Source organism: Giraffa tippelskirchi, chromosome 3 (assembly GCF_054371585.1).
Source record: "Giraffa tippelskirchi isolate mGirTip1 chromosome 3, T2T-mGirTip1v1.2.pri, whole genome shotgun sequence".
NCBI classification, from domain to species: Eukaryota; Metazoa; Chordata; class Mammalia; order Artiodactyla; family Giraffidae; genus Giraffa; species Giraffa tippelskirchi.
In genome coordinates, this window is record NC_137277.1 from 100,470,189 (window position 1) to 100,485,683 (window position 15,495).

Below are 15,495 nucleotides of genomic sequence, written 5' to 3' on the forward strand. Positions count from 1 at the left end.
GTAATCATGAGAGGAGGTGAGTAACAATGCAGGATTTTAAAAATGCTTTTGATATTAAGATATCAGCAACTTCAAACAATCAGACAGATAGTTAGATATATAGAAACCTCATGGTAATCACAAAACAGAAACCTCTAATAGTTATACACACAAAAATGAAAAATCCAGATACAATGCTAAAGATAATCAACAAATCACAAGCGAACAAAAGTAGAAGGGGAAAAGAAGACCTACAAAAACAACCTCCAAACAATTAACAAAATAGCAATAACATATTGATAATTACCTTAAATGAAAATTGACTAAATGCTCCAACCAAAATACACAGAGTGGCTAAAACGATAAAAACAATACCCATGTATATGTTGTGTACAAGAGACTCGGTTCAGATCTCGGTTCTCATGCACTGGAAGTGAGGGGATGGAAAAGGTATGTAAATGTAAATCAGAAGAAAGCTGGGGCAGAAATATTTAGACAAAACAGACTTCAAAATAAAGACTGTTTTAAGAGACAAAAAGGATACTACATAATGATCAAGGGATCAATCCAAGAAGAAAATATAACAATTGCAAATATATATGCACCCAACATAGGTGGACATAGATATATAGGGCAAATACTAATGAACATAAAAGGAGAAACCAACAACAAAATATAGTTATTACATCAATGAACAGATCATCCAGACAGAAAATCAATAAGGAAACAATAGCCTTAAATGAAATACTAGATCAGATATAAACAGAACATTCCATCAGAAAGCAACAGTACACATTCTTTTCAAGTGCAGGTGGAACATTCTCCAGGATATATCATATGCTACACCATCAAGTGATCTTGATGGTGTAGCATGTGGTACATCTTGATAAATTTAAGAAAACTGAAATCATATCAAGCATCTTTTCTGACCACATTTTGAGACTAGAAATCAATGACAAGAAAAAAACTACAAAAAACCCACTAGCACATGGAAGCTAATCAATACGCTGCTTAACAACCAATGGGTCACTGAAGAAACAGAGAAAAAGAAAAAATAAAAAAGAGAGGCAAATGAAACAACAAAAAACCTCAATGATCCAAAATCAATGGGACTCAGCAAAACCACTTCTAAGAGGGAAGTTTATGACACAAGCTTACTTCAGGAAGCAAGAGGAATTTCAAATCACCTAACCTTACAAACAAAACCCAACGTTAGCAGAAGGAAAGAAATCATAAAGATCAGAGCATTAATAAAACTAGAGACTAAAATTAAAAAATAAAAAATCAGTGAAACTAAAAGCTGGTTCTTTGAAAAGACAGTTAATGAACTTTTATCTAGACTCACCAAGAAAAAAAGGGAGAGTGCCCAAATCAATAAAATCTAAAATGAGAACTTATATACAATAGCACAGAAATGCAGATCATAATAGACTACTACAAACAACTATATGCCAATAAAGTGGACAATATAGAAGAAATGTACAAATTCTTAGAAACTTATAATTTCCTAGGACTGAACCAAGAAATATGAATACCAATTACCAGTACTGAAACTGAATCAACAATAAAAACTTCTTAAAAACAAAAGTCCAGGCCCTGATGGCTTCACAGGTGAATGTTACAAAACATTTGGAGAAGAGTTTAATGCCTATCCTTTTCAAACTGTCCCAAAAATGCAGAAGAAGAAATGCTTCTGAACACATTCTATGAGGCTGACATCACCCTAATTCCAAAATCAAAGATATCACACGCACAAAGAAGAAATTTATAGTTCATCTATTGATGACATAAGATGCAAAAATCCTTAACAAAATAATAGCAAATAAAGCCAACAACATATTAAAAGGATCATACACCATGATCAAGTAAGACTTATCCCAGGAATGCAAGGATTTTTTAGTATCCATAGACCAGTGTGATACATCACATTAACAAATCAAAGGATAAATAAATAAATGAACCTCAATACATGCAAAACAAATTTTTGACAAAATCCGACATCCATTTATGGTACAAACTCTCCAGGAAGTGGGTATAGGGGAAACATACCCCAACATAATGGTCATGTATAACAAATTCACAGGTAACGTCATACTCAATGGTAAATGGCTGAAAGCATTTCCTCTAAGATCAGAAACAAGATAAGGATGTACACCCTCACCACTTTTATTCAACATAGATTTAAAGGTCCTAGCTATAGCAATCAGAAAAGAAAAAGAAATAAAAGTCATCCAAATTAGAAAGAAAGAAAAGTAAATTTGTTACTATTTTCAGACGACATGATACTACACATAGAAAATCCTTAAGATGCCCCAGGAATACTACTAGAGCTCACCAGTCAATCTGGCAAACTGCAGGACAGAAAATTAACATACAGAAATCCATTACATTTCCATACACTAACAATAAACTATCAGCAAGACCACTTATAATCACATCAAAAAGAATAAAACCCAAGGAATAAATCCTACTTAAGGAGACAAATGACCTGTACTTGGAAAACTATAAGACACTGATGAAAGAAACTGAAGATGACACAAACAGAAAGTATGGACTGAAAAAATTGATGTCATTAATTAAATTAGAACATTCCCTCACATTATTTACAAAAATAAAATCAAGGTGGTTAGAACTAAAAGTAAAACATGAACTTATAAAACTCGTAAAAGAACCTAGGCAAAACACTGTTTGACATAATTCACAGCAATACTTTCTCAGATCTGTCTTTTAAACCATAAAAAATAAAGGCAACTATAAACAAATGGGACATAATTAAATTTAAAAGCTTTTTCACAGCAAAGGAGGCCATCGACAAAAAAATTAACCTACTGAGAGAAAATATTTGCAAATAGTGTGACTAACAAGGGGTTAATATTCAAAACATACAGTTCATGTAACTGAGTATCAAAAAATAATAATCCAATCAAAAAATGGGCAGAACTGAATAGATGTTTTTTTTTCAAAGACGACCCACTGATGATGGCCAAGAGGAACATGAAAAGATGCTGAATACTGCTAATTATTAGGTAAGTAGAAATCAAAGCCACAATGATGTATCACTTGTCACAATGGCTATTATGGAAAAGTTCACAAATAATAGATGCTGGACAAGGCATGGAGAAAAGGAATCTCTCATTCACCGTTGGTGGAAATGTACATTGGTGCAGCACCTATGGAAAATAGCATGCTGCTGCTGCTGCTAAGTCACTTCAGTCGTGTCCAACTCTGTGCGACCCCATAGACAGCAGCCCACCAGGCTCCTCTGTCCCTGGGATTCTCCAGGCAAGAATACTGGAGTGGGTTGCCATTTCCTTCTCCAATGCATGCATACATGCTAAGTTGCTTCAGTCGTGTCCAATATTGTGCGATCCCAGAGACAGCATCCCACCAGGCTCCTCAGTCCACAGGGTTCTCTAGGCAAGAATACTGGAGTGGGTTGCCATTTCCTTCTCCAGGAAAACAGCATGGGGGTTCCTTAAACTAAAAACAGAGCTACAATCCAGCCATTCCAGTTGGGGTATATATCTGCAAAAAAATGAACACACTAATTTATAAAGATCCATGCACCCCAAAGTTCACAGCAGCACTATGTAAAACAGCCAAGACTTGGAAGAAATCTAAGTATCCATCAACAAATGACTGGATTAAGAAGATGTAGTATATATATACAAGGGAATATTATTCAACCATAAGAAATGAAATACTGCCATTTGCTGCAGTGTGAATGGACCTAGAGAATATTATGCTTACTGAAATAAACCAAAGAAAGACAAACTATACAAATACCATATACTATTACTTATATGTGGAATCTAAGAAATAATACAAATGAATGTATTTGCAAACAGAAACAGATTCACAGACAAATTGTGGTTACCAAAAGTGTAGAAGAAAGTAGGGAAGGACACATTAGGGTAATGGGATTAACAGAAAAAAAAAATTGGGTAGTGTGCAAAAAAAAAAAATAACATACAAAAAGCTGTGTTTCTAAATACTAACAAATAATCTCAAATTAAAAAAAAAACTCTATTGTGTCAAAATAATAAAACAGAATAAATTTAAGGAAGGAGGTGAATGATCTTACCTCCTTTTACAAGCAGGTAAAATTACAAGACATTCATGACATTCATGAAAGTAATTGAAGACTAAAATTAATGGAAAAGAAATAAAAAGCCCTACATTTCTTGATTTCAAGCTATATTATGAAGCTATAGTAATCAAACAGTAAGGTAGAAAAAAAGCCACTAGATAAATAGACCAAGGTAGTAGAATTAAGACCCAGAAACAAACCCATGTGTATATCATCAACTAATATTTCACAAGGTAGCCAAGAATACTCAATGGAAACAAGACAGTTTTTTTCAATACATGATGTTGGGAAAATTGGATATTCACATATAAAAGAATGAAACTAGTTCCTTATTTTACACCACTCACAAAAATTAACTCAAAATGAATTAACAACTTGAATGTAAGACTTGAAATCATAAAACTTCTAAAAGAAAACATAGATGGTAAGCTTTCTAATAATGGATCTGCTGATGATTTTTGGACGTTATTTGAAAACAAACACAACAAAAGCAAAAATAAACAAATGGGACTACATCAAACTAAAAAGGTTTTGCATGAAAACAAAACAAAACAAAGTGGCAAACTACTGAATGGAAAAAATATTTGCAAGTAATTTATCTGGTAAGAGGTTAATACCCAAAATCTTACATAAAGAACTTATACAACTCAACAGCAAAAACAAACAAAAAACCCCAACAACCTGAGTAAAAAACGAGCAGATGATCTGAATAGACATTATTCCCAAAGAGGACATAAAAATGGCCTGACAGGCACATGAAAAGATGCTCAATATCACTAACCAGGAAGATGCAAATCAAAACCACAATGAGATATCATCTCACACCTGTCAGAATGGCTATATCAAAAAACAAGTGTTGGCAAGCATATGGAGAAAAAGGGATCCTTGTGAACTTTGATAAGAATGTTAACTGCTTTCCAAAACTGAACCAGGAAGAAATAGAAGATCTTAACAGACCCATCACAAGCACGGAAATCGAAAGTGTAATCAGAAATCTTCCAGCAAACAAAAGCCCAGGACCAGACGGCTTCACAGCGGAATTCTACCAAAAATTTAGAGAAGAGCTAACACCTATCCTGCTCAAACTCTTCCAGAAAATTGCAGAAGATGGTAAACTTCCAAACTCATTCTATGAGGCCACCATCACCCTAATTCCAAAACTAGACAAAGATGTCACAAAAAAGGAAAACTACAGGCCAATATCACTGATGAACGTAGATGCAAAAATCCTTAATAAAATTCTAGCAAACAGAATCCAACATCATATTAAAAAGATCATACATCATGACCAAGTGGGCTTTATCCCAGGAATGCAAGGTTTTTTTAACATCCGCAAATCAATCAATGTAATACACCACATTAACAAATTGAAAGAAAAAAACCATATGGTTATCTCAATAGATGCAGAAAAAGCCTTTGACAAAATTCAGCATCCATTTATGATTAAAACCCTCCAGAAAGCAGGAATAGAAGGAACATATCTCAACATAATAAAAGCTATATATGACAAACCCACAGCAAACATTATCCTCAATGGTGAAAAATTGAAAGCATTTCCCCTAAAGTCAGGAACAAGGCAAGGATGCCCACTTTCACCACTACTATTCAACATAGTTTTGGAAGTTTTGGCCACAGCAATCAGAGCTGAAAAAGAAATAAAAGGAATACAGATAGGAAAAGAAGAAGTAAAACTCTCACTGTTTGCAGATGACATGATCCTCTACATAGAAAACCCTAAAGACTCTACTAGAAAATTACTAGAGTTGATCAATGAATATAGTAAAGTTGCAGGATATAAAATTAACACACAGAAATCCCTTGCATTCCTATACTCCAATAATGAGAAAACAGAAAGAGAAATTAAGGAAACAATACCATTCACCATTGCATCAAAAAGAATAAAATACTTAGGAATATATCTACCTAAAGAAACAAAAGACTTATATATAGAAAACTATAAAACACTGATGAAAGAAATCAAAGAGGACACAAACAGATGGAGAAATATACCGTGTTCATGGATTGGAAGAATTAATATAGTGAAAATGAGTATTCTACCCAAAGCAATCTACAGATTCAATGCAATCCCTATCAAGCTACCAATGGTATTTTTCACAGAACTAGAACAAATCATCTCACAATTTGTATGGAAATATAAGAAACCTCGAATAGCCAAAGCAATCTTGAGGAAGAAGAATGGAACTGGAGGAATCAACCTGCCTGACTTCAGGCTCTACTACAAAGCCACAGTCATCAAGACAGTATGGTACTGGCACAAAGATAGAAATATAGATCAATGGAACAAAATAGAAAGCCCAGAGATAAACCCACGCACATATGGACACCTTATCTTCGACAAAGGAGGCAAGAATATACAATGGAGAAAAGACAATCTCTTTAACAAGTGGTGCTGGGAAAACTGGTCAACCACTTGTAAAAGAATGAAACTAGAACACTTCCTAACACCGTACACAAAAATAAACTCAAAATGGATTAAAGATCTAAACGTAAGACCAGAAACAATAAAACTCCTAGAGGAAAACATAGGCAAAACACTCTCCGACATAAATCACAGCAGGATCCTCCATGACCCACCTCCCAGAATATTGGAAATAAAAGCAAAAATAAACAAATGGGACCTAATTAAAATTAAAAGCTTTTGCACAACAAAGGAAACTATAAACAAGGTGAAAAGACAGCCTTCAGAATGGGAGAAAATAATAGCAAATGAAGCAACAGACAAACAATTAATCTCAAAAATATACAAGCAACTTCTGCAGCTGAATTCCCGAAAAATAAATGACCCAATCAAAAAATGGGCCAAAGAACTAAACAGACATTTCTCCAAAGAAGACATACAGATGGCTAACAAACACATGAAAAGATGCTCAACATCACTCATTATTAGAGAAATGCAAATCAAAACCACAATGAGGTATCATTTCACACCAGTCAGAATGGCTGCTATCCAAAAGTCTACAAGCAATAAATGCTGGAGAGGGTGTGGAGAAAAGGGAACCCTCTTACACTGTTGGTGGGAATGCAAACTAGTACAGCCACTATGGAGAACAGTGTGGAGATTCCTTAAAAAACTGGGAATAGAACTGCCATATGACCCAGCAATCCCACTGCTGGGCATATACACCGAGGAAACCAGAATTGAAAGAGACGCGTGTACCCCAATGTTCATCGCAGCACTGTTTACAATAGCCAGGACATGGAAGCAACCTAGATGTCCATCAGCAGATGAATGGATAAGGAAGCTGTGGTACATATACACAATGGAATATTACTCAGCCATTAAAAAAAATACATTTGAACCGGTTCTACTGAGATGGATGAAACTGGAGCCCATTATACAGAGTGAAGTAAGCCAGAAAGAAAAACAACAATACAGTATACTAATGCATATATATGGAATCTGAAAGATGGTAACGATAACCCTATATGCGGGACAGAATGAGAGACACAGATGCATGGAACAATTTTATGGACTCTGAGGGAGAAGGTGAGGGTGGGACGTTCTGGGAGAATGGCATTGAGACATGTGTATTGTCATATGTGAAACAGAGCACCATTCCATGTTCGATGCATGTGACAAGGGCTCGGGGCCGGGGCAGTGGGATGATCCAGAGGGATGGGAGGGGGAGGGAGGTGGGTGGGGGGTTCGGGAAGGGGAACACATGTAAACCCATGGCTGATTCTTGTCAATGTATGGCAAAAACTATTACAATATTGTAAAGTAATTAGCCCCCAAGTAAAATAAATAAATTTATAAAAAAAAAAAAAAAAAATACTCAAAAAAAAAAAAAAAAAAAAAACAAAAGAATGTTAACTGGTATAACCATTATAAGAGTATGAAGTTGCCTCAAAAAAATTCAAAATAAACTACCATATGATCTAGCAATTCTACCTCTGTGCATTTATCTGAAGAAAATAAAAACTCTAAATTGAAAAGCTATCTGCACCTGTATTTTCACTGCAGCATTATTTATAATAGCCAAAATATGGACACAATGTAAGCGTCCATTGAACAATGAATGAATAAGATGTGATACACATACATGCACACACAGGGAATGACTATTCAGCCATAAAATGAATGAAACATTGACACCTGTGACAACATGAATAGACTTTGAGGGAATTATGCTAAGTGAGATTAGCAAAACAGGGAAAAGCAAATACAGTATGATTGCACTTAGACTTGTAATCTAAAAAATCACCACCACTATCACCATGACCACTAGCCACGAAAAGGAGATCAGATTTACGGTGGAAGGAGGGAAAACTGAACAAAGGTAGTAAACTACTAGAAACTTCAAGTTATAAGATGCATAAAGTACTAGGAATGTAACATACAACCCTAATGATTATAGCTAACATTGCTATAGGTATATTAGAAAGTTGGTAAGAAAGCAGATTCCAAGAGTTTTCATCATAAGGAAGACAATTTTCTTTCTGTATCTGTATGAGATGATGGATGCTTACTAAACTTATTGTTGCAATCTTATCACAGTGTATGTAAGTCTAATCATTATTCTGTACACTTCAAATCTGCACAATGCTGTAGGTTCATTATTTATCAACAAAACTAGAAAACACACACAGAAAGATCTCATCCTTAGAAAAGGAACTTCACTTTGATATAAAAACACATAGCTTTATATAAGATTTATATAAGATCTGCAAAGCTGTACATGAGGTGCACTATAGTGAAGTGCACTTTTTGAAGTCTATTGTCAATGGTATACTTGATTGTAAACAGTAGGGTTTTTAAGTTGAAGTTACTCTTTTTGATTTAGGTCTTAAGCCAAACCCATTTATCAAAAATTGGAAGATGTTATGGTATATTGTTTATTTTTCCTTTGAGATAGGCTAATAGCCCCCCAGCTATCAGTTCAGTTGCTCATTTGTGTCCAACTCTTTGTGACCCCATGGATTGCATCACACCAGGTTTTCCTGTCCATCAGCAACTCCCAGAGCTTGCTAAAACTCATGTCCATCGAGTCAGTGATGCCATCCAACCATCGCATCCTCTGTTGTCCCCTTCTCCTCCTGCCTTCAATCTTTCCCAGCATCAGGATCTTTTCAAATGAGTCAGTTCTTCGCATCAGGTGGCCAAAGTATTGGAGTTTCAGCTTCAGCATCAGTCCTTCCAATGAATATTCAGGGCTGATTTCCTTTAGGATGGACTGATTTGATCTCCTTGCTGTTCAAGGGACTCACAAGAGTCTTCTCCAACACCACAGTTCAAAAGCATCAATTCTTCAGTGCCCAGCTTTCTTTATGGTTCAACTCTCACATCCATACATGACTACTGGAAAAACCATAGCTTTGACTAGATGGATCTTTGTCAGTAATGTCTCTGCTTTTAAATATGCTGTCTAGGTTGATCATAGCTTTTCTTCCAAGGAGCAAGCATCTTTTAATTTCATGGCTGCAGTCACCATCAGCAGTGATTTTGGAGCCCAGAAAAATAAAGTCTGACACTGTTTCCACTGTTTCCCTCCCATGAAGTGATGGGACCAGATGCCATGATCTTAGTTTTCTGAATGTTGAGCTTTAAGCCAACTTTTTCACTCTCCTCTTTCACTTTCATCAAGAGGCTCTTTAGTTCCTCTTTGCTTTCCACCATAAGGGTGGTGTCATCTGCATATCTGAGGTTATTGATATTTCTCCCAGAAATCTTGATTCCAGCTTGTGCTTCACTCAGCCCAGCATTTTGCATGATGTACTCGGCATATAAATTAAATAAGAAAGGTGACAACATACAACCTTGACATACTCCTTTCTCAACTTGAAACTATTTCATTGTTCCATGTCTGGTTCTAACTGCTGCTTCTTGACGTGCATACAGATTTCTCAAGAGGCAGGTAGGGCGGTCTGGTGTTCCCATTTCTTTAAGAATTTTCCCCAGTTTGTTGTGATCCACACAGTCAAAGGCTTTTGCGTAGTCAATGATGCAGAAGTAAATGTGTTTATTGGAATTCTCTTTGCTTTTTCTATGATCCAACAGATGTTGGTAAACTGATCTCTGGTTCCTCTACCTTTTCTAAATCCAGATTGAACATCTGGAAGTTCTCGGTTCACGCACTGTTGAAGCCTAGCTTGGAGAATTTTCAGCATTGCTTTGTTAGCATGTGAGATGAGTGAAATTGTGCAGCAGTTTGAACATTCTTTGGCATTGCCTTTCTTTGCGATCAGAATGAAAACTGACCTTTTCCAGTACTGTGGCCACTGCTGAGTTTTCCAAATTTGCTGGTATATAAAGTTCAGCACTTTCACAGCATCATCTTTTGGATATGGAATAGCTCAGCTGGAATTGCCTCACCTCCACTAGCTTTGTTCGTAGTGATGCTTCCTAAGGCCCACTTGACTTTGCACTCCAGGATGTCCGGCTCTAGGTGAGTGATTACACCATTGTGGTTATCTGAGTCATTAACATCTTTTTTGTATAGTTCTTCTGTGTATTCTTGCCACTTTTTCTTAATATCTTCTGCTTCTGTTAGGTCCATACCATTTCTTTCCTTTATTGTACCCATCTTTGCATTGAATGTTCCTGTGGTATCTCTAATTTTCTTGAAGAGATCTCTAATCTTTCCCATTCTTTTGTTTTCCTCTATTTCTTTGCATTCATCACTTGGGAAGGCTTTCTTATCTCTCCTTGCTATTCTTTGCAACTTAGCATTCAGATGGATAGATCTTTTCTTTTCTCCTTTGCCTTTCACTTCTCTTCTTTTCTCAGCTATTGTAAGGCCTCCTCAGACAAACATTTTGCCTTTTTGCATTTCTTCTTCTTGGGTTGGTTTTGATCACTGCCTCCTGTACAATGTTACAAACCTCCGTCCACAGTTCAAGCACTCTATCAGATCTAATCCCTTGAATCTGTTTGTCACTTCCACTGGATAATTGTAAGGAATTGATTTAGGTCATACCTGAATGGTCTAGTGGTTTTCCCTGCTTTCTTCAATTTAAGTCTGAATTTGGCAATAAGGAATTCATAATCTGAGCCACAGTCTGCTACCAGTTTTGTTTTTGCTGACTGTATAGAGCTTCTCCACCTTCGGCTACAAAGAATAAAATGAATCTGATTTTGTTATTGACCATCTGGTGATTTCCACATGTACAGCTGTCTCTTGTGTTGCTGGAAGAGGGTGTTTGCTATGACCAGTGAGTTCTCTTTGCAAGACTCTGTTAGTCTTTGCTCTGCTTCATTTGGTACTCCAAGGCCAAACTTGCACGTTACTCCAGGTATCCCTTGACTTCCTACTTATGCATTCCAGTCCCCTATGATGAAAAGGACATCTTTTATTCAGTGTTAGTTCTAGAAGTTTTTGTAGGTCATCATAGAACCATTTAACTTCAGTTTCTTCGGCATTAGTGGTTCAGGCATAGACTTGGATAACTGTGGTAATGAGAGGCTTGCCTTGGAAACAAACCAAGATCATTCTTTCATCTCTGAGACTGCACCCAAGTACTGCATTTCAGACTCTTTTGTTGACTGTGAGGGCTACTGCATATCTTCTAAGGGATTCTTGACCACAATAGTAGATATAACGGTTATCTGAATTAAATTTGCCAATTCTGGTCCATTTTAGTTCACTGATTTCTAAAATGTCAATGTTTACACTTGCCATATCCTGTTTGACCACTTCCAATTTACCCTGATTCATGGGCCTAACATTCCAGGCTCCTATGGAGTATTGTTCTTTACAGCATAGGACTTTACTTCCATCACCAGTCACGTCCACAGCTGGGCACTGTTTTTGCTTTGGCTCAGCCTCTTCATTCTTTCTGGAGCTATTTCTACACTCTTCTCCAGTAGCATATTGGGCACTTACTGACCTGAAGAGTTCCTCTTTTAGTGTCATATCTTTTTGTCTTTTCATACTATTTATGGGGTATGAGCCCCCAACTATATCCTCATCTTAATCTCCAGAACTGTGAATATTCCCCTGGTAAAGAATCCATCTGCCAATGTAGGAGTTGGGGGTTTGATTCCTGGTTCGGGAAAATCCCCTGGAGAGGCAAATGGCAACCCACTATAGTGTTCTTGCCTGTGAAATCCCATGGACAGAGGAGTCTGGTGGTCTACAGTCCATGGGGTGGCAAAAGAGTCAGACATGATTTAGATACTAAACAACAACAACAAAGGTGAATAAGGGGTACATCTGGAATTAAGGTCACTATTCAGCTGATTTTAAGAAAAGAATATTATCCTGGATTATTTGGGAGGGACCAATGTGAAAGTGCTGCACTCAATATGCCAGCAAATCTGGAAACAGCAGTGGCCACAGGACCGGAAAAGGCCAGTTTTCATTCCAATCCCAAAGAAAGGCAATGCCAAAGAATGCTCAAACTACAGCACAATTGCACTCATCTCACACGCTAGTAAAGTAATGCTTAAAATTCTCCAAGCCAGGCTTCAGCAATACGTGAACCATGAACTTCCAGATGTTCAAGCTGGTTTTAGAAAAGGCAGAAGAACCAGAGATCAAATTGCCAACATCCGCTGGATCATCGAAAAAGCAAGAGAGTTCCAGAAAAACATCTATTTCTGCTTTATTGACTATGCCAAAGCCTTTGACTGTGTGGATCACAATAAACTGTGGAAAATTCTGAAAGAGATGGGACTACCAGACCACCTGACCTGCCTCTTGAGAAACCTGTATGCACGTTAGGAAGCAACAGGTAGAACTGGACATGGAACAACAGACTGGTTCCAAATAGGAAAAGGAGTACATCAAGGCTGTATATTGTCACCCTGCTTATTTAACTTATATGCAGAGTACATCATGAGAAACAGCTGGGCTGGATGAAGCCCAAGCTGGAATCAAGATTGCTGGGAGAAATATCAATAATCTGAGATATGAAGATGATACCACCCTCATGGCAGAAAGTGAGGAAGAACTAAAGAGCCTCTTGATGAAAGTGAAAGAGGAAAGTGGAAAAGTTGGCATAAAGCTCAACATTCAGAAAACTAAGATCATGGCATCCGGTCCCATCACTTCATGGCAGATAGATGGGGAAACAGTGGAAACAGTGTCAGACTTTATTTTTCTGGGCTCCAAAATCACTGCTGATGGTGACTGCAGCCATGAAATTAAAAGACGCTTACTCCCTGGAAGGAAAGTTATGATCAACCTAGATAGCATTTAAAAAGCAGAGACATTACTTTGCCAACAAAGGAAGGTCCATCTAGTCAAGGCAATGGTTTTTCCAGTGGTCATGTATGGATGTGAGAGCTGGACTATAAAGAAAGCTGAGTGCCAAAGAATTGATGCCTTTTAACTGTGGTGTTGGAGATGACTCTTGAGAGTCCCTTGGACTGCAAGGAGATCCAACCAGTCCATCCTAAAGGAGATCAGTCCTGGGTGTCCATTGGAAGGACTGAAGTTGAAGCTGAAACTCCAACAGTTTGGCCACCTGATGCGAAGAGCTAACTCATTTGAAAAGACCCTGATGCTGGGAAAGATTGAGGGCAGGAGGAGAAGGGGACGACATAGGATGAGATGGTTAGATAGCATGACCAACTCGATGGATATGGGTTTAGGTGGACTCCGGGAGTTGGTGATGGACAGGGAGGCCTGGCGTGCTGCAGTTCGTGGGGTCACAAAGAGTTGGACACAACTGAGCGACTGAACTGAACTGATGACTATGGAAAACAGGCATGACAGATGCAATATTGCTTGCTTTGAGGTTAAAGGAAGGGGCTGTTAGCAGCTTTAAAGCTCAGGAAATAAACTTTCCTTTATAGCTTTTAGGAAGGAATGTAACCCCATCAACAATTATTGTTGCCCAGTGAGATATGTGTGGGCTTCTGACTTATAAAACTGTAAGATAATAAATTGCTGTTTTTAAGCCAGTATATTTGTGGTAACTTGTTATGGCAGCAAGTAGGGAAACTAACACACCTTAAAACAATTCTATAAATTTAAACTTTTAAATTCTATAAATTTGTTTCCAAATGTTGAGATTCACTTAAAACATAATACATGCTTCCACTTCTGACCATGAAAGAGTAACAAAAGTACAGAACTACCCTCTTAAAATAAGTAATTAGAAAATGGAATAAAATATGTAAGTCAAGTTTTCTGTTGTGCAGTTGCTAAGTTCTGTCCAACTTTTTGCGATCCCATCAGTTCAGTTGCTCAGTCATGGCCGACTCTGCAACCCCATGGACTGAACAATGCCAGGTTTCCCTGTCCATCACCAACTCCTGGAGCTTAATCAAATTCATGTCCATCGAGTCAGTGATGCCATCCAACCATCCCATCCTCGGTCATCCCCTTCTCCTCCTGCCTTCAATCTTTTCCAGCATCAGCGTCTTTTCCAATGAGTCAGTTCTTCGCATCAGATGGCTGAAGAATTTGAGCTTCAGCTTCAGCATTGGTCCTTCCAAAGAATAATGAGGATTAATTTCCTTTACCATGGACTGGTTTAACCTCCCTGCAGTCCAAGTGACTCTCACGAGTCTTCTCCAGCACCACAGTTCGAAGGCATCAGTTCTTCAGTGCTAAACAGATGCTAAACATTGTTAATGACTAAAGAACTGCAAATCAAAACTGCAATGAGGTATTACTTCACACTGGTCACAATGGCCATCATTAAAAAGTCTATAAACAATACATATTGGAGAGGGTGTGGAGAAAAGAAAACCTTCCTATACTGTTGATAGGAATATAAATTGTTACAGCCACTATGGCAAACTAAAAATAGAGCCACATACGATCTAGCAATACCCTTCCTGGGTATATACACAGAGAAAATCACACTGTAAAAAAACATGAACCCCAATGTTCATTGCAGCAATATTTACAATAGCCAATACATGCAAGTGACCTAAATGTCCATTGACAGGAATGGCTAATATGTGGTACATACATAAAATGGAATATTACTCAGCCATAAAAAAGAATGAAATAATGCCATTTGCAGCAACATAGATGGACCTAGAGATTATCATAACAAGTGAAGTAAGTCAAAGACAAATATCATGTAATATCACTTATATGTGAAATCTAAAGAAAATGATACAAATGAACTTATTTACAAAACATAAACAGACTTGCTTAAAAAACAAGCTTATGGTTACCAAAGGGGAAAGGTGAGGGGGCAGGGATAAATTAGCAGGTTGGGATTAATATATACACACTTCTATATATAAAGCAGATAACCAACAAGAACCTACTGTATAGCAAGGGGAACTCTACTCAATATTCCGTAATAACCTACACCAGAAAGGAATCTGAAAAATAGATATATGTATAACTAAATCACTTTGTTGTATACCTGAAACTATCAACTTTGAAAATCAAATATTCCCCAATATAAAATCTTAAAAAATTCATGTGGCCTAATAGGCCTAATACTTTTGGATGATCTGTCCATTGATGTAAGTGGGGTGTTAAAATTCACTAGTG

At 37.1% G+C, this 15,495-nt stretch overlaps 2 long non-coding RNA genes across 2 annotated transcripts in view; both read right to left on the minus strand.

The window, feature by feature from the left end:
* The window catches only part of LOC145542942 (uncharacterized), a 140,328-nt gene that overhangs the window by 74,395 nt on the left and 50,438 nt on the right, over nucleotides 1–15,495 (minus strand). The window lies entirely within an intron of this gene.
* LOC145542943 (uncharacterized) lies at nucleotides 2,896–10,731 on the minus strand. The gene is made up of 3 exons (XR_014080282.1): nucleotides 7,906–10,731; nucleotides 3,385–4,979; nucleotides 2,896–3,247 (listed from the first exon to the last, which is right to left on the minus strand). It is a non-coding gene; the product is annotated as an uncharacterized LOC145542943 (long non-coding RNA).